The 17,893-nt window shown below is 50.6% G+C and overlaps 1 protein-coding gene across 2 annotated transcripts in view; it reads left to right on the top strand.

Annotated features, from left to right (window-relative positions):
• The first annotated feature begins 301 nt into the window (after positions 1-301).
• Positions 302-17,893, top strand: part of LOC147659635 (uncharacterized) — a 35,604-nt gene continuing 18,012 nt past the window's right edge. For both annotated transcript variants that reach the window (XM_086951590.1, XM_086951589.1), the window contains exon 1: positions 302-454. The gene's annotated coding sequence lies outside the window, so the exon portion shown is untranslated. The remainder of the gene's footprint in view (positions 455-17,893) is intronic.

Raw genomic sequence — 17,893 nt, 5'->3', positions numbered from 1 at the left:
TCCTCTGCATCAGTGTTTTGAAGATGTTCATGTGAAGTGAAGTTGTAAATACTTTCTGAGACATCTAAAAACCCAGGTATTTCCCGCCACAAAATGCTTGTTTGTGTTCATTCACTTGAGAGTGGATGTGATGATTCTTTAAGTGGCCAGCAGAGGGAGTGCCTCGCCTGCTGAGATGAATCCACTGATCACATTGACTGAAAGGGAGAAGGGTTTCCTGTTCCAGGTCAGCGGTGGCAGAGACAGAACAAGCAGCAGACCTTGACATAATTTCCTGGTTCTGCCTCTGTGTCCAGCCTGCTGCAGAGGAGGAAGGACACCCTGTCTGTCTGTGCAGTTATCTTCATATTCAGACCTTGACAGCCCCCCCACCACTTCTCCCAGACCCTAAATCTGCACCCCAGCCATAGGAGGAGGAGAGAGCCTAGAAATGTCTGCACAGGTTTCTGCTCAGGTAGGAGATTGTCAGTACCTTGTGCTGTGTTTGTAGAAGTGGACTGAATAAGACTGGAGGAAATCTCAGCCAGGAGCCAAGCTCTTCTATCCAGGGACCACTGGGGGCCTTTCCTTCCTGCCCAGGGGGTGTTTGTGGTCATCATTTCTTTTAAAGAGGGGATCTGTGCACTGCACTGAATTAATTAATTAATTAATTAATTGTGTGCTTATATAGCGCAGGAATCACCCCCGAAGGGGTACCTCCGCGCTTCGACCGCTGCGAAACCCTTCCTGGCTTCCCTGAGAGATGGTCCCTTAATGGGTATCTCCAGGGTGAGACCAGGCATCCCCGGCAGTCTGGTGGGGCCGTTAGTGAAGATGAGGCAAGCTAATGCCCAGAGTTGCCGAGTGTGATCGCTGATCAGAGTGGGCACCGAGGCGAGAGAATTATCGAGTCCGCTGACCCTGGTCCAGAAACCTGCCGCGTCGGGAATCGAACCCTGGTCCCGGGCCGTCCTCTGCTCTCGGGTCTGCCGCCTCTAACCAGTGAGCCACACTACTTCACTTCACTGAATCTTAATGCACTGTGAGAAATACATGCCCACTGCACTGCATTTCACTGCACTATGAGAAATCTGTGCACACTGCACTGCATCTAACTGCACTTTGAGGAACCTGTGCGCTGCATCTTACTGCACTATGAGGAATCTGTGCATGCTGCACTGCATCTTAATGCCCAGTGACAGATCTGTGCACACTGCACTTTACAGCACTACAAGGAATCTGTGTAACTACAATGCATCTTACTGTATTGAGGAATTTGTGCCACTGCACTGTGAGAAATGTGTTCACATTGCACTGAATCTTAGCGCTCTATGAGAAATCTGTGCACACTCTTTGCTCGGCTTTCGCTGTTTGTTGACTTGCCCACCTGTACCCCTGTGTCACAAGCATGCCCCCCAGGCAGCTGAACGTCAAGGCTTCTGTGCTGTCCCATGCTCCTTTGCCCCTGTTTTCATATATCAGTCTAGGTAAAACCTCAGTCATGCAATAGTTACCTGCAGTATCGGTTGGCTTATAGCATTATCTGCTGCAGAGGTTGTGTGTCTGCTGCAGGGATTGTGTGTGTGTGTATTGACCTTGGGTCTCCTAGTTAGGAGTCCTTTCAAGCAGTGGAACGTACATGTCTGTGTTTTTAATGTCATGTATCAAGAGGGAGAGAGAGGACCAGATAGCTAGCCCGTATCCCCTTATTATATATGCTTAAATCAAAAGGAGGCTAGCTGAGGTGAAAGGGAAGGGGTTGTTTAAATAGTAATCTTATTTAAAGGTATACGTGACTCAGTATTGTTTTGTCAGACTGTTTATGGCACCTGGTAGGTGTGCTCATGAAGCCCTCACCCACCAACCTAGTTGGTGGCATGCTTCATCATCGGGCCCACCCAGTGACACCTAACGTGTCCCGGGTGTGCTACGACGCCTGGAGACAGCGGAGCAGGTATATCACTGTGTGTGCGGTGAAGATTGTTTTGAATGTGAGTTTAAAACGGCTTGGCGGGGGTCCCAGTACCCGAAGGTAGGACAGACTTTATTACCTGGGCCTCCGTCAGCTGTTAAATATAAGGCAGGTGGACGTTAGAGGCGAGTTACGACCTCCCACGTCCTTGGTACGTCAACATGTTTCAGGCAGTGCCTTATGGATATGCTGGCTTTCTTCAGGATGATTAAAACGTGTGTGTGATTAAAAACTAGTGGGCGTGTGATACAGACTATGTGTCTACACGCCCTAAAGTGTATCTATGTGTGAGAGGGGGGATTCCCTTCTCAAGACCACCTGTACAAGATACAAGTAGGACAAAGACAAAACATACAGGGAGAAAAAGAGTCACTAGGAAGGTATGCATGAATACTCATGACAGCCGACTTTAAAGCGAGGGGGTGCGGGCTATGAGCGGCTAAGGTGTAATGGTATTGGTGATACCATTATTGTGAGAATCGCACTAGAACAACGTAGGTGGGGTGATTAAAACAGCGGTTTTCACAGTTGTGAAAATGGTGAAAAGGTGAGAGAGCGTAAGTGGTTCTCTTACGCTAGTTTTAAGGAATTGTTCTTCAAGGTTTTTGAAGAGGCAAAGTAGATGATCCTAGTGGTAGAAAAAGGGAGGTATTTCCACTGAGATTAGGAGACCTGTAGGGAGAAAGGTGACAACGCTTACCTATAGTCGGTGGTGGTTGTTCGATCATACTCACAGGATTACTGACCAGAGCTTGCTGCGGACCTGTAGTGCCTTCTTTGCAGAACCGGTGAGTGGTGGCCGGTTACATCTGGGTTTTATACTGTGATTGGTTGAAGGCGTGTACCTGTGTAGTGGTAGAGATGGTAGATAGACTCGGATTGCCGAGTCATGATGCTACTCAGGTGAGTCAATTGGGCTATGCGCATGCTCAGAGTGTGCTCTCAATGATCTGTAGTAGTAGCGCATGCGCAGGCGGTGGTGGAGTTATGCATGTGCGTAGTGACAGGCATGCGTGGGTTTGTCAGGCCAGAATATTAAATAGGTACACTAAGCGGTCACTTATTGTGTGATCAATACACCCTGGGGGGGGTTTTCCGGGAACAAGTGTTCCTGGTTGTTCATGGGGTCATGTCCCCTCACTCAGAACTCGTAGATTGTTATTAAGGGGTTTGGGATGACCGCCTGATGATTACACTGTAGACAGGGAGTTCCATGGGATGGCATCATTCAAGCCGTCATTAGCTGTGGAAAGGCGATATATCCATCGCTGTTCCTTGTTGAGAAGTTTTTTGTCATTGTTGATGGGGCTTTCAGGGATCTGCTCAATGACTGTCCAACTGAAGTCATTTGGAGTATGGCAGTGGGTGATGAAATGGTTGGTCAGTTTGCTAATGTTTTTCTTGCACCGTATCGTGCTTCGGTGTTCAGTGATTCTGGTTCTGACTTTCCGTGTTGTCATTCCCACATACCGCAGGCCACACGTGCATGTGAGCATGTATATCACATTACGTGAATTACAATTGGTGTGGTTCCGTTGGGTCCAGATTTTGTGTGGTTCCAGATTGAGAGTTTTTTTGTGGGTAGTGAGATGACACACACTGCAATCATTGCACGGGTAATGTCCTGTGACTTTCGGCAGGCCCCAAGCATTCAGGATCGTGTTGTCTTGGGGTCTGAGTGGTGGTCTTGGTCGGGTGCATAATAATAATAATAATAATAATACCGATATTTATATAGCGCGAACAGCTACCTCGCAAGGAGGTGTCCCGGCGCTGAGTGATCGTTTTTCCAGGCAGAATGGGCGGAAAAAGGGGAGGGAGTGCTTAGTTATTCTGGGAAAAGAGCCAAGTCTTTAGCTGCCTCTTAAAACTGGCTTCCGTTGGAGCCAATTGGATGTTGGCCGGTAAGGCGTTCCAGAGTGTCGCCGTGCAGGCAGAGAAGGACCTGCCTCCAAGTCTGGCTCTCCTGGCGCGGGGGATAGAAAGCTGGTGTCGTGAATTAGAGCGCAAGCATCTCTCCTGATAGTATCGGGGGAGTCTGAGCTTTAAATAGTAGGGACAGGTCCCCTTTTGAGCTCTAAACGCCAGAGTTAGAGCTTTAAACTTGATTCTGCAGGCTACAGGGAGCCAATGCAGATCGCGCAGGTGCGGAGAGACATGCTGTTTAAAAGGGATGTTTTTTAGCAGTCTCGCAGCCGCATTCTGCACGATCTGCAATCGTTGCACCAGATATTTGGGTAGGCCAAGGTAGAGGCCTTTTGCGTAGTCCAGTCTGGAAGTGACTGTAGCATGGACCACCGTCTTGCAACAGTCTTCAGGCAGAAGGGACAGAAATTTGCGTAGGTTTCTTAGTTTATGGAGACAGCACGCAGAGACCTGCTGTATATGTGAAGAGAAGGAAAGACTCTCATCCCATCTTACTCCCAGATTTTTCGCATTGGTGCTGGGTAGAGGAGGGAAACCCATTTCGGAGGGCCACCACAGGCTTGGGGGGGGCCGAGTATGTTTGCCAAAGAAGACGACCTCCGTCTTACTCGCATTCAGTTTGAGTTTGTTTGCATTCATCCAATTGGCAACATCCCGCAAGCATCCCTTCATATTGCTGAAGGCTGCCTCTGAAACATCCGAGAAGGGAAAAATTAGTTGCGTGTCATCGGCGTATGAAATCGCCTTGACGCCCCATTTAGCAATAAGAGAAAAGAGTGGAGCCAGATAAATATTAAAAAGTAATGGACTGAGGGCCGAGCCCTGAGGGACACCACACCAGAGGGGTTTGGGTTTTGAGGAAAGGGGGCCCAAGGCTACTTTCTGGGTACGATCAGTGAGATAAGACTGTAGCCAGCCCAGAGCCTTATCTTCCAGGCCTGTGTTTTTTAGCCTTAACAGTAGCCTCCCATGATCCACAGTATCGAAAGCGGCAGATAGATCCAGGAGCACCAACATAGCCGATGCTCCTGAATCTAAGGACCACCTGATCGACTCCGCCACTTCTATCAGAGCGGTCTCGGTGCTAAAGCCCGCCCTGAAACCTGACTGGGTTTCATGCAGTATGTCTCTTTCTTCTATGAACCTGTTTAGTTGGCGTTGTATCAGTTTTTCAAGCATTTTGCCGGGGGCTGCCAACAGGGAGATTGGGCGGAGATTGCTAAGATCATCCGGGGCACCGTTTGGTTTCTTTTTTAAAGGCAGGAGTGTGGCATGTTTCCAACATTCGGGGAATAGACCTGTTGCAATGGATGTGTTCCAGATATGTAACAGTGAGGTGGTAATTGAGTCCGACATCATTTTCCAGAGCTTGGGCGGGCATGGGTCATCAGGAGCCCCTGATTTACATTTTTGTAGTTCCCTTTTGGCCTCGGCGAGGGAAATAAGATGGAATTGAGCTAAGGCGGGGAGGGGTGCCACATTATCATTTGTGTCGGACATGATTGTGGGCTCGGGACTGGTGAAGGTGTCGTAGACTTTCTCGATCTTTTTATCAAAAAAGACCGAGATGTCCTCGCAGAGTTTCTCCGACGGAGTCACTTCAGTTTCAATTGCCCGAGGTTTAAAGAAGGATTGAACAATTTTAAAAACTTCTTTGCTAGATTGCTCAGCTTGCTGAATGGAGGACACAAAGAACAATTGTTTTGCTTTTTTTATGGATTTGTGGAAAACACGCAGGGCTTCTTTATAGCAAATTTTTGCTGATATGGAATAGTTTATCCGCCAGAGACGCTCTAGTTTTTTGCAATGACTTTTTTCAGCCAATAGCTCAGTCGAGAACCATGGGGCCGAAGGGGATTCTCTGCGTGATGTAGCGATTTTTGCAGGCGCGATGGTATCCAACGTATTACCTATCCAAAGATTTAGAGCCACAGCGTCCGTGTTCACATCTAATGACAGAGTTGGAGTAGTAGCTGAGAGAGCAGGGCAGAGAGTCTCTGCTGATATATTAACCCAGTTTCTGCGAACATAGGATCGTCTCCCTTTTGTCTGGTGGTGGGAGGGGAGGGAGAAAGAAAAAGGGATTAAAAAGTGATCCGTCCAAAGCAATGGTTGTGCGGTTTTAGCTGACCAGTCTGGGATATTGGAAAATATCAGGTCCAACGTGTGGCCTGCCTTGTGCGTTGGTTCCGAGATAATTTGGAATAGGTTCGCAGCTTCCAGTGTAGAAATAAGTTGGGTGGCTAGGGGGCAGTCTGGACTGTCAACGTGAACATTAAAATCGCCAACTGCAATAAAATGGGGGTGAACTATTGAGCTTTGGACTATAAGGTCCATCAGTTCGGAGGTATAGTTGGTATGGCAGTCCGGAGGCCGATAGATAATCAGGCCGGCTAGGGACAAATGGGGGTTTATTTGAAAGCAGAAATGAAGCCCCTCAATGCCTGGGATGGTGGTAGGCGTTGAGGATGACAGTGTATATTTGTCCTTAAAAATAATCGCTACCCCACCGCCCTTTTTATCATTTTCTCTGTTTGAGAAGCTCATTTTGTAGCCTGGTGGGACAGCCAGTGAGATAGAAGCTACACTATCCACAGACAGCCATGTTTCTGTAAGAAATAGGGCGTCCCAATCGGAGTCCTCCAGTAGCAGCCAGATATCATCCGCATGCCTAGGGAGGGATCTGCAATTAAGTAGGGCGGCTTTAATAGTGATATCAGGGTGGTTGATCGGGGAGCCTGTTTTGGAATTTAAAAATGCTGTTTTAGGGGGCGGAGTGTCGCGAAGTGTCTTGTAGCACACCGGACATGATCGCGGTGGTGTATCGTTGGCCAGGTCATACCTGAGCGCATGACAGTGATTGTCTGAATTCAGAGCTAGTAATGCAGACCTAGACCAAACGATCCGCGTAGCGTCCCTACTCTTACCTGCAGCGTGGCTGGCGCTGGTTGCGGTCCCGTCGCGGACGGGCGCAGACGGGCTTGCCTTAGGCGCGCCTTCGGCGCGCAAACGGCGCTCCCGCTGCGCCCGTCCGCTGCGCTTCCGGAATATGCACATAATTTATAGTGGCGGGAGATGTAGTGAAGGGGGCGTGGCCTCACAAAAGGGGCGTGGCCTCAATCGACGCCAGGAATGGCGGCAGCGCTAAACTCCGCTGTGCACCTCTCGACGAGGAGTTGAGGGCCCTGTACTAAAGTGCCACGAGGAGATAAGTGGTGAACACAAAGTAAATGTGACTCTCAAATAGTTTTAAAAGGTTTTTAGAATAGTCTTAAAAACACCCTCCCGGCTTCCGCCTCAGGAGACCTAGAAAAGCAATTCCAGCATACCAGCTGGTCTTTCAAATTACTGTTCCTTTTATAAGCAAACCTGGGAACTTCCCAGTTCCTCTGTCCGGAATTGATTATTCTCCAATGTTTTTTGATTATTTTAGCTACCTCGTTGGATGCTTTGTTATAGGTGGTGACGCAGGTTGTTGGTTGTTCCTCGTCCTCTTTTTGGATGGTTTCAAGGAGCGCGTCACGGTTTTGATTTCGGGCTCTCTTGCTAGTCTTCCGAATGATGGATTTGGGGTAACCACGGTTCTCCAATTTGGTTGCTAGATCTGCCGATTGGGATTTGTAATCACTGATGTTGGTACAGTTTCTCCGAATGCGAAGAAACTGCCCGAATGGCAAGTTTTCTCTGAGTGGACGAGGGTGAAAACTTGTATAGAGGAGCAGTGAATTCCTTGCAGTCGGTTTGTAATAGGTTGTGGTAATGAGGGTTCCGTCTTTGGCGGTGATCGCCAGGTCTAGGAAGGGAAGTTGTTGGTTGTTAGCTGTGCAGGTAAACTTCAAGTATTGGTCTCTGGTATTGAGCCAGGTCATGAAGTTGTTCAAGTCAGTGTGAGAGCCTTGCCAGATGACCAGGATATCATCTATATACCTGTGCCACTTCAGGATATGATGGTTGAACGGGTTGGTTTCAGTGGAGATGTGGGTGCTTTCAAAATGGTGTACGTATAGTCCCGCCACACTAGGGGCGAAAACACTACCCATCGAAGTCCCGTTTGTTTGGAGGTAGACGGTGCCCTCATACTCAAAATAGTTTTCTTTGAGGGCCAGTGTGGCACACGCTAGAATGAAACTCCTCGGAGTGTGGTAGGGCCAGGGCGATTCATCCAGAATGTCATGGAGAACGCGTAGGGTGGCATCTTGTGGGAGACTGGTATACAGGCTTTCCACCTCTAAACCTACGAGTAACTGGGTGTTTGGGTCAAACTCCATGTTGTTTATGACCTGTAGTAGGTGTTTGGTGTCCTTTATATACGTGGGTGTTTTTTGCACCAAGGGATTCAGGAAGAAGTCGCAATATCGGGACAATGGCTCTAGTAGAGAGTTTATGCCGAATACTATGGGTCTGCCAGGGGTGCCTTTGTGTACTTTAGGTACAGTGTAAAAGTACGGTGTCCTGGTATGTTCAGGGCAGAGGTATTCAGCTTCTTGCTTGGAGATGTGCTCCGCATCCGCTGCCCTCTTAACGAGTGCGTGGATGGTGGTGCGCAGTTGGTCCGTCGGATCATGATCCAGCCTGCGGTAGTTCCTGTTGTCACTTAGAAGTCTCCGGCATTCGGTGTCGTAATCCGCTTTGTCAAGGAGAACGATGCCCCCTCCCTTGTCAGCTGGTTTGATGATCAAGGTGGGGTTATTTTGTAGCCGTTGGATCGTCTGTCTATCGTTCCAAGACAAGTTGTTGAACTGGTTGGTCGGTTGAAGGTTCTCAATGTCGTGGTAGACTGCCTGTTCAAACGCAGTGATTTCGGCAGGGACAGTGGAGGGTGGTGGGACAAAGGTTGACTTGGTCCTTAGGCCCGTGATGTTGGGGTTGTCCTGAGGTAGTTCATTCTCGGGGGTGGGTCTTTCAAAGAACGCCTTCAGTTTTAGTTTTCTGAAGAATTGTGCCAGTTCAGTGTGGAGTTTAAATTTATCCAATCTTGTGGTGGGCACAAATGACAGTCCTTTTTCCAGGACTGATTGCTCTTGTTGAGACAATGGTGTACTGGATAGGTTGAAGACCAATGAAGGCTGAGCTGTGGTGTTCGTTATTTGCTCGGTCCCGGTGTTGCTTCTTTTGTCTTTTGGCGCGTGTTCGCGCTGACTGGGTTCTCTTCTTCGGCCCAGTGAACCTGTGTGTTGTTGTGTTGGGTTGGTCTTCTGCGGCCCCGTGTTCTCCTGCCCCGTCCTAAAAAAGGCATGTTGGGGCCCTGGTTGCCCGCAAACAGAGGCATTGGTCCTGGGGGGGAACATGCTTGGGAAGCCGTAGTACGGGTGCTGCATGTGGCCGAAGTTGGGTGGGAATCCGTAAAACTGGTTTTGTTGTCCTCTTTGCCAAGTGTTTGGCCAACGTTGTCCTCTTCGTCCTCTGCCTCCTCCTCCTCGTTTCTGTGATCCATTGCTGGAGTCACTCGAGATGGAGCTGTCGTCTCCTGAAGAGTTAGACATGTTGCTGTCTTTGGTTGGTGGTGTATAGCTTTCTTCTGAATATGGGTACACCTTTGCATAACTGAACTTCTTTAAATCTTTTTCAAATTTTTTGATTTTGGCCTTGGTCAGATAGTCCTTGTATTCGTTAATCTCTCTGTTTTGGTCATCTAGCTTCTTTTTGTATGAGGTGATAGTGGCTTTGAAATGGCTCTCAGTGGCTTGAATGTCGACCATTATGGCATCCGAAAGGCGTTTAGCTGTTTTCAGTATCAGTAGCATCCAGTCCCTGGTACAGTGCCAGGCAATCTGGGCCCAGTCCTTCCTGAACGTGGGGTCATCGAGGAAGATCCTGGGTGCATTGCTCACAAGGAGGCCCCTTGGGGCTGTGTTAGTTCTGAGATATTGGGCCAGGATGGTCCCATGAAGGATGGTAACTATTCGGTTTTGCTTTTTCTCTGTGAGGGTCTCCCAATCAGTGGTCTGTGCGATAGTGCTGGAAATGTTAAAATCCACTTGGAAAGACGGGTCAGAGAGAATGTCTGCCGCGTCACTCTCAGTGAAGGTTAAGCCATGGTTTTCCTCCATGGCTGGGAAAATTCTCTCGCAGCTGTGCGCTGCCTGTATAGTCGTGTATCAAGAGGGAGAGAGAGGACCAGATAGCTAGCCCGTATCCCCTTATTATATATGCTTAAATCAAAAGGAGGCTAGCTGAGGTGAAAGGGAAGGGGTTGTTTAAATAGTAATCTTATTTAAAGGTATACGTGACTCAGTATTGTTTTGTCAGACTGTTTATGGCACCTGGTAGGTGTGCTCATGAAGCCCTCACCCACCAACCTAGTTGGTGGCATGCTTCATCATCGGGCCCACCCAGTGACACCTAACGTGTCCCGGGTGTGCTACGACGCCTGGAGACAGCGGAGCAGGTATATCACTGTGTGTGCGGTGAAGATTGTTTTGAATGTGAGTTTAAAACGGCTTGGCGGGGGTCCCAGTACCCGAAGGTAGGACAGACTTTATTACCTGGGCCTCCGTCAGCGGTTAAAAATAAGGCAAGTGGACGTTAGAGGCGAGTTACGACCTCCCACGTCCTTGGTACGTCAACATGTTTCAGCCAGTGCCTTATGGATATGCTGGCTTTCTTCAGGACGATTAAAAAGTGTGTGTGATTAAAAACTAGTGGACGTGTGATACAGACTATGTGTCTACACGCCCTAAAGTGTATCTATGTGTGAGAGGGGGGATTCCCTTCTCAAGACTCAAGGCTGACAGCTACCGCCAGATGCTTGAGTTTCCCCAAGTCCTGCCCCTCTCTCCAGACGGGGAATACACATCCCAGCAGTAGCCCCCAGCAAGGTTGGAACAGTCACTCCCTAGACGTATTATTTCCAGACGGAGAATTTAGAAAGCATCCTTCCCAGGGAATGTATTAATAAATTCGGATCTCAGGGATGCTTGTCTCATATTTTAAACAGGTTCCCTGGGTCAGATAGATCATCCGATGCAATAATCAAACCTGCCCATTCGGACCTAGGGGAGGCAAGTATCCTTACAGTAAAAACTGAAATGGTTGTACTTCATTACTAGGTCATGCCACACACATCAGGACATGACCCACCTTCAGCTGACAATGTACCCTGCCCACGGGCCGACCAAAGGGGTGTCTGATATGTAGCAAAGGAACCCAAATAGGTGAGAGAAAAGTGTGAATGTCTCGCAAAGTTTAGGGGTTAGCCTTTAAAAAGAGGGCCAGGTCCAACACCTCTGAACAGCCTGGATATATGTTTCTGTTGCTTTTAATGTGGAAGAGATTGCTTGTATTGTGTGTATGTTGCTTACAAGGCTGAAGGGATAATGGTGCAGGCGAACGCTTTGGACAATTATATATATGTTAATGCCGTTCTGCTGCTAAATGAAGAGTTTGAAAATTTGACATAACTGTAAAATATATATGCATTGTGTATGTTGTTTTGATTTCAATGTGTGTGCAATACAAAGACCAGTGTTGTATACTGTAACGGGGCACCCGAGGCGGAGAGCCCCGTGTCCAGGTCGGGATCCGAACTATTGACCCATGTGCCAGGAGACCGGGATGCTGTTTCCATTAACCCCTCTTCTATCCCACCGCAGTCCGACTATCAGAGCTCGGGGGAAGACTTTGCCGTGATTCAGGAGGAGGAGAGCGACTGGCCCTTTAACTGCCCAGGAGATACGGAGTGGGCGGAGTCACGGAGTGACCGGAGGCAGTCAAAAGAGGACATCCGGAACACAGAGGTGTGCTTGTACACCCGGAGAGACGAGGAGGAGAGAGAACGCCGAGTGAGAGTGGAGAAAGAGACGGAGGAAGCATCGGGACGTGGACGAGGAGCCTTGCCGGACTGGGAGACGCCCGGAGGCCAACGACCCCACGAGTCGCCCAGCCACTCACCCGGGGGAGGTGCGTGGCTTGTGCAGGTGCGTAACCGGCTCAGGGGTTGGGTGGGACGTAAGGGAGGTACGGCGGTACCTACGCCTTCACTGGGTCCCGGTTTTCCCCCTTCCTGAGCACCGAGCCCTTCCCCTACACGCCCTTCACTGTGTGTTGGTTAGCGGGTTCACGAGTGGTTTGAATTCCTCACACCCTTTCCCCTACAACCGGTAGATTGCCGGACAGTACTCTCACGAGTTCCCTTTCTGTTTGTTTCCTCCTGAAACCGCTGAGGGGACGCGTTCAAGACGGAGCCCGAAGAATCCCCTGCCCGACGGAGCCTGACGGGCCATCGGAGGACGGCAGATCCGGAGCCTCGTCGAAGGAGAAGATCTAGGAGCCGGTCCCCCAGGAGAACTCCCGTATTGAGAAAGACTTGTTCTGATCAACTATTACTATCAATAAAGCCCCTTCTAACTAAGACCCGCCTCTTGCCCTTCACTGCGAGCTCCGAGAGCATTGAAAAGCTCACAGTGGTGGAGAATGCGGGCATAGACGCCGTCTGCCAACAGAAGATGGAAACCGTAATCGAACAGCTAGCAAAAGGCCAGGAAAGGCTAGAGTGGGTCGCCGAACAACAGCTGAGTGCAGCACAGGCCAATAGAGACTTGTTGAAGGAAGCACTGGCCGCGAGGGACCCCGCACCTTGGGTGGACCCGGTATTACCCAGTGGAACTACAGAGCGAGTCATCCCCCATGGCTCGGCGGCCATTGCTCTACAAAAGTTTCAACCGGGAGAGGATCCGGACGCCTTCCTCCTCAACTTCGAGCGGGCCGCCAGAGCCTGTGGATGGCCGGTGGGGAAATGGCCTTTCTTTCTGGCCCCTCTCCTGGTGGGGGAGGCACAGGCCGCCTATCAGGTGGCGAATCCCAGGGGCGATACCCCGTATCTTGAAGTGAAGAAAATTATCCTGGAGCATCTGGGACTTGATGCTGAGGCCTATCGTCTGCGATTCCGGAAGGAGCGGGGGGCCCCTGGGGAGAATCCCCGAACCCTGTTTGTACGACTCAGAATGGCGGCGGACAAGTGGCTGACACCCTCTGTAAGCTCCAAGGAGGAGATCATGGACCGCATCTACCTGGAGCAGTATCTGGAGGCCCTCCCTTACCCCACGCAGAGATGGCTACGACAGCATCACAACCTGACGGCCGCCCAAGCCATCGACATGGCCTCTTCTTTCTCCAGGGCACAGCCCCGAACCACCGGCTGGGAGCCAGAGAAACTATCAAGACCGGCTCCCAAACCTGACAGAAAGCATACCCGACAAGGGGAATCCCCTAGACCCCGATCCTGGCAAAACCCGACTCCTGGTAACTCGGGGCCGCAATGCTTCGATTGTGGAAACTGGGGTCACATTGCGAGACACTGCCCCAAAAGAAGACCTCCGGATGAACCAATGGAAGTGGGATATCTCCCGAAACCGGTTCTTTTCTCGGCTGAGATGGGAGGCACGTACAGAGTAAGTGTCAGGGTAAACGGGACCTCCATATCTGCCTTACTAGACTCGGGGTGTAGGCAGTCAGTGGTTAAGACACAGCATGTACCCTTATCACAATACCTTCCTAGACAAATGGTCAATATTCGGTGTGTCCATGGGGATGTACGACCTTACCCCGTGGCCAATATCCCCATACAGATAAGAAAAGGGGACACCCAGACCGTAAGGGTGGGGGTACTGGCTTCCTTACCCGAAGACCTCATCATAGGCACTGACAACCCTCGCTTTTTGTCCCTATTCAAAAACAGCACCGATCGTTCCCCGGTACCCCGCGCAGTGGAGAATAGTCCCAGTCGCCCCTCTCCTGCTCTGCTCACCCCCGAACCCTGGCTAATAGACAGAAGCTTCAGATATGCCCAGTCGAATGATCCCTCTCTTTTCAATGCATGGGAACAAGCCCATCAGGGGCTGGGACATGACCCAGATAGGTACCCTCGCTTTACCATCAAACAGGACCTATTATACAGGGAGGGGAAACCCAATGAGGAGGCCCAATTACTGGTACCCGTCCCATTTCGTAGTCAAGTGCTGTTCTTCGCCCATAGCCACTTGTTAGCAGGACACACGGGAGGGGAAAAGACCACTCAATCTATCTTACGACACTTTTACTGGCCAGGTATTTACAAAGACACGGCAGTGTACTGCCAGGAATGCAGTATTTGTCAGAGGAAAAACATGACCAGGCCCCCTCAGGTCCCCTTACAACCCCTTCCCATCATAGGGAAACCCTTCGAACGGGTTGGCATGGACATCATTGGCCCCCTACCAAAGACACGAAAGGGGTACCAACATGTGTTGGTAATGGTCGATTACGCGACCCGGTTTCCGGAAGCCTTCCCCCTAACCGCCACGACCACCAAGCAAGTAGCCGAGAAAATGATCGAGGTCTTCAGCCGCGTCGGATTCCCTAAAGAAATCCTGACGGACCAAGGCACACTGTTCGTCTCCAAACTTATGGGAGAAATATGTAAAAACCTGGATATCCACCAGATACGCACCTCAGCATATCATCCGCAAACGGACGGCCTTGTGGAAAGGTATAACCGTACCCTTAAAACGACCTTAAGGAAGATGCTGGAGGTTAGTGGATCAGAATGGGACCACCTCTTACCCCTGGCTCTGTACGTCATCCGATGACAACGCCAGAGTAGTCTTGGAGTGTCTTCCTTCGAACTCTTATATGGAAGACAACCGCGATCCTTGATGGAGATGACGAAGGACGCCTGGGAGAACGAACTACCAGAAGAAACAGCGACCACCCTAGAATACGCTCAGAGCCTAAAGTCCAGACTGGGGAAACTGCGCGATCTAGCGTATACCCACCTCGAAACTCAACAGAAGCGCCAAAAAGCATGTTACGACAAAGGGAAAAAGTGGAGAAGATTACAAATCAATGATTGGGCCTTGATCCTCCTTCCATCCTCCACCCAGAAATTCAGAGCCGAGTGGGTAGGCCCCCACAAAGTAGTCGCCACCATCGGAAACACCAGCTATCGTCTTCAGGTGGGCCCCCACAAAACACAGGTCTACCATATCAATATTCTAAAGAAATGGTTGGGACCTGTGCCCGCTGAAGTCCACATGGTTGCCCCCGGAACCGGGCATTCTACCCGACACGAACTACAAATCAACGACGAATTGACAGAGAAACAACAAGAAGATCTGAAGACCGTGTTAACTACCCATGACCCCCTCTTTTCTAGTATCCCAGGGAGAACCACCCTTGCCGAACACTGTATCGAAACCCCTCCCGGGAAAACGGTGAAAATAAGGCCTTACCGAGTACCCGAATCCAGAAGGAGAGCTATACAGAAGGAGGTGGAAGATGTGCTAGATTTGGGAGTCATTCGACCGTCCAAGAGCAATTGGTCTAGCCCAATAGTCATGATCCCCAAACCCGATGGGTCGCGTAGGTTCTGTATGGACTTCCGGGCCCTGAATGAGATTTCCAGCTTTGATGCCTACCCCCTCCCGCGAGTCGACGAATTAATAGAGCGACTTGGTGAGGCGCAATATATAACCACGCTCGATCTCACCAAGGGATACTGGCAGGTGCCACTCCGGGAAGAAGACCGTTGTAAAACGGCCTTCAGTACTCACGAAGGCCATTATGAGTTTACGGTCCTGCCCTTTGGTCTTCATGGAGCCCCTGCCACCTTCCAGCGCCTCATGAATACGGTACTGAAGGACGTATCCCAGTTCGCCTCCGCGTATCTGGACGACATCGTCATCCACAGCCCATCTTGGAAGGACCATCTACAACATGTACATGAGGTGTTTCGGGCCCTGGAAAGAGCAGGACTGAAGGTGAACGCAAAAAAATCCCGGATCGCTTATCAGAAGGTCAAATACCTGGGCTATGTATTGGGTCACGGCCTCATTGAACCCCAGATTGAGAAAATCAGAGCAATCGCAGAATCCCCATTCCCCACCAACCGTAAACAGCTGAGGGCGTTCCTGGGTCTGGTGGGGTATTACCGGCGCTTTATCCCTCAGTTCTCTCATGTGGCCGCCCCCCTGTCAGATGCCTTGCGACACCCAGGGAAGTCCTCCACCCCCATACATCCCACTGAGGCTATGCTGGCTGCTTTCGCCAACCTCAAGCGCATCATCACTTCTGCCCCGGTGCTCACCTCCCCTGATTTCAGGAAACCATTCATCTTACACACTGACGCTTCGGAGTACGGCATTGGGGCGGTGCTCTCTCAGGTGGGTCCTGATGGTAAGGTTCACCCCATCCTGTATGTCAGCCGTAAGCTGTTTCCGCGCGAGTTGCGCTACGCCACAATAGAAAAGGAGTGTTTGGCGGTGAAGTGGGCGGTGGAGAAACTCACGTACTATTTGGAAGGTCATCCGTTTACCCTGTTCACTGATCACGCCCCCCTCCTTTGGATGGCCAGAAACAAGTCCAACAATGCGCGAGTGATGCGCTGGTTCCTGTCCCTCCAACCCTATTCCTTCACTGTGAAGCACGAGAAGGGGTCAGATAACGTGGGTGCCGACTTTCTGTCCCGTCATCCGCTCCCCGATCGTGAGCGTCCTAGGGGGGAGGTCTGTAACGGGGCACCCGAGGCGGAGAGCCCCGTGTCCAGGTCGGGATCCGAACTATTGACCCATGTGCCAGGAGACCGGGATGCTGTTTCCATTAACCCCTCTTCTATCCCACCGCAGTCCGACTATCAGAGCTCGGGGGAAGACTTTGCCGTGATTCGGGAGGAGGAGAGTGACTGGCCCTTTAACTGCCCAGGAGATACGGAGTGGGCGGAGTCACGGAGTGACCGGAGGCAGTCAAAAGAGGACATCCGGAACACAGAGGTGTGCTTGTACACCCGGAGAGACGAGGAGGAGAGAGAACGCCGAGTGAGAGTGGAGAAAGAGACGGAGGAAGCATCGGGACGTGGACGAGGAGCCTTGCCGGACTGGGAGACGCCCGGAGGCCAACGACCCCACGAGTCGCCCAGCCACTCACCCGGGGGAGGTGCGTGGCTTGTGCAGGTGCGTAACCGGCTCAGGGGTTGGGTGGGACGTAAGGGAGGTACGGCGGTACCTACGCCTTCACTGGGTCCCGGTTTTCCCCCTTCCTGAGCACCGAGCCCTTCCCCTACACGCCCTTCACTGTGTGTTGGTTAGCGGGTTCACGAGTGGTTTGAATTCCTCACACCCTTTCCCCTACAACCGGTAGATTGCCGGACAGTACTCTCACGAGTTCCCTTTCTGTTTGTTTCCTCCTGAAACCGCTGAGGGGACGCGTTCAAGACGGAGCCCGAAGAATCCCCTGCCCGACGGAGCCTGACGGGCCATCGGAGGACGGCAGATCCGGAGCCTCGTCGAAGGAGAAGATCTAGGAGCCGGTCCCCCAGGAGAACTCCCGTATTGAGAAAGACTTGTTCTGATCAACTATTACTATCAATAAAGCCCCTTCTAACTAAGACCCGCCTCTTGCCCTTCACTGCGAGCTCCGAGAGCATTGAAAAGCTCACAATACATACTATATGGAGTCTTTTTGTAGCATCCACAGAGTGTTGCGAGGTTGAGGGTTGTGCCAACACTTTACACTTTGATCCTGAGGATAAGCCTGACTGCTCTGTGCCAAGCTATCCAAGGGTGAGCGTAGGTTATCAGACAAGTGTTTCATCCTCATCCTATCTAGGACAGTGGATTCTGCCTGGCTTAGATGCATACCAGCCATCAATTTTGCACCGAAGACCACCTCAATCTGTCCCAACTCTAGACATGTTTTTGAAGAGCCATGTCTTCAGCTTCTTGCTTAGCTCAAGAAGTGAGGAGGAGGCTCTGATGTGTTGACGGAAGTCGTTCCACATTTTAGGAGTGATGTATGAGAAGAGTTGACCTGGATCTTTTTCTGTGTATGCTTGAGATGTGTCTGAGTATGATTCTGGCTGAACGGAGGTGCATAGGGGGTTGATGGATGGAGATGCAGTTGTTAATGTAGGCAGGGATTTGTTGGGCAGTGTCTTGAATATATAGGTGAGGAGTTTGAACTGTGGACGCTTATGTATCTGGAGCCATGGAGCTGTGATATGTGTTTTGAGTGTGAGATTGAGGATGTGTCTGGCTGCTGCATTTT

This window comes from Lissotriton vulgaris, unplaced genomic scaffold (assembly GCF_964263255.1).
Source record: "Lissotriton vulgaris unplaced genomic scaffold, aLisVul1.2 SCAFFOLD_557, whole genome shotgun sequence".
Taxonomy (NCBI): domain Eukaryota; kingdom Metazoa; phylum Chordata; class Amphibia; order Caudata; family Salamandridae; genus Lissotriton; species Lissotriton vulgaris.
Note: the sequence above shows the minus strand (reverse complement) of the source record. Positions and strands in the feature narration are given on the sequence as shown.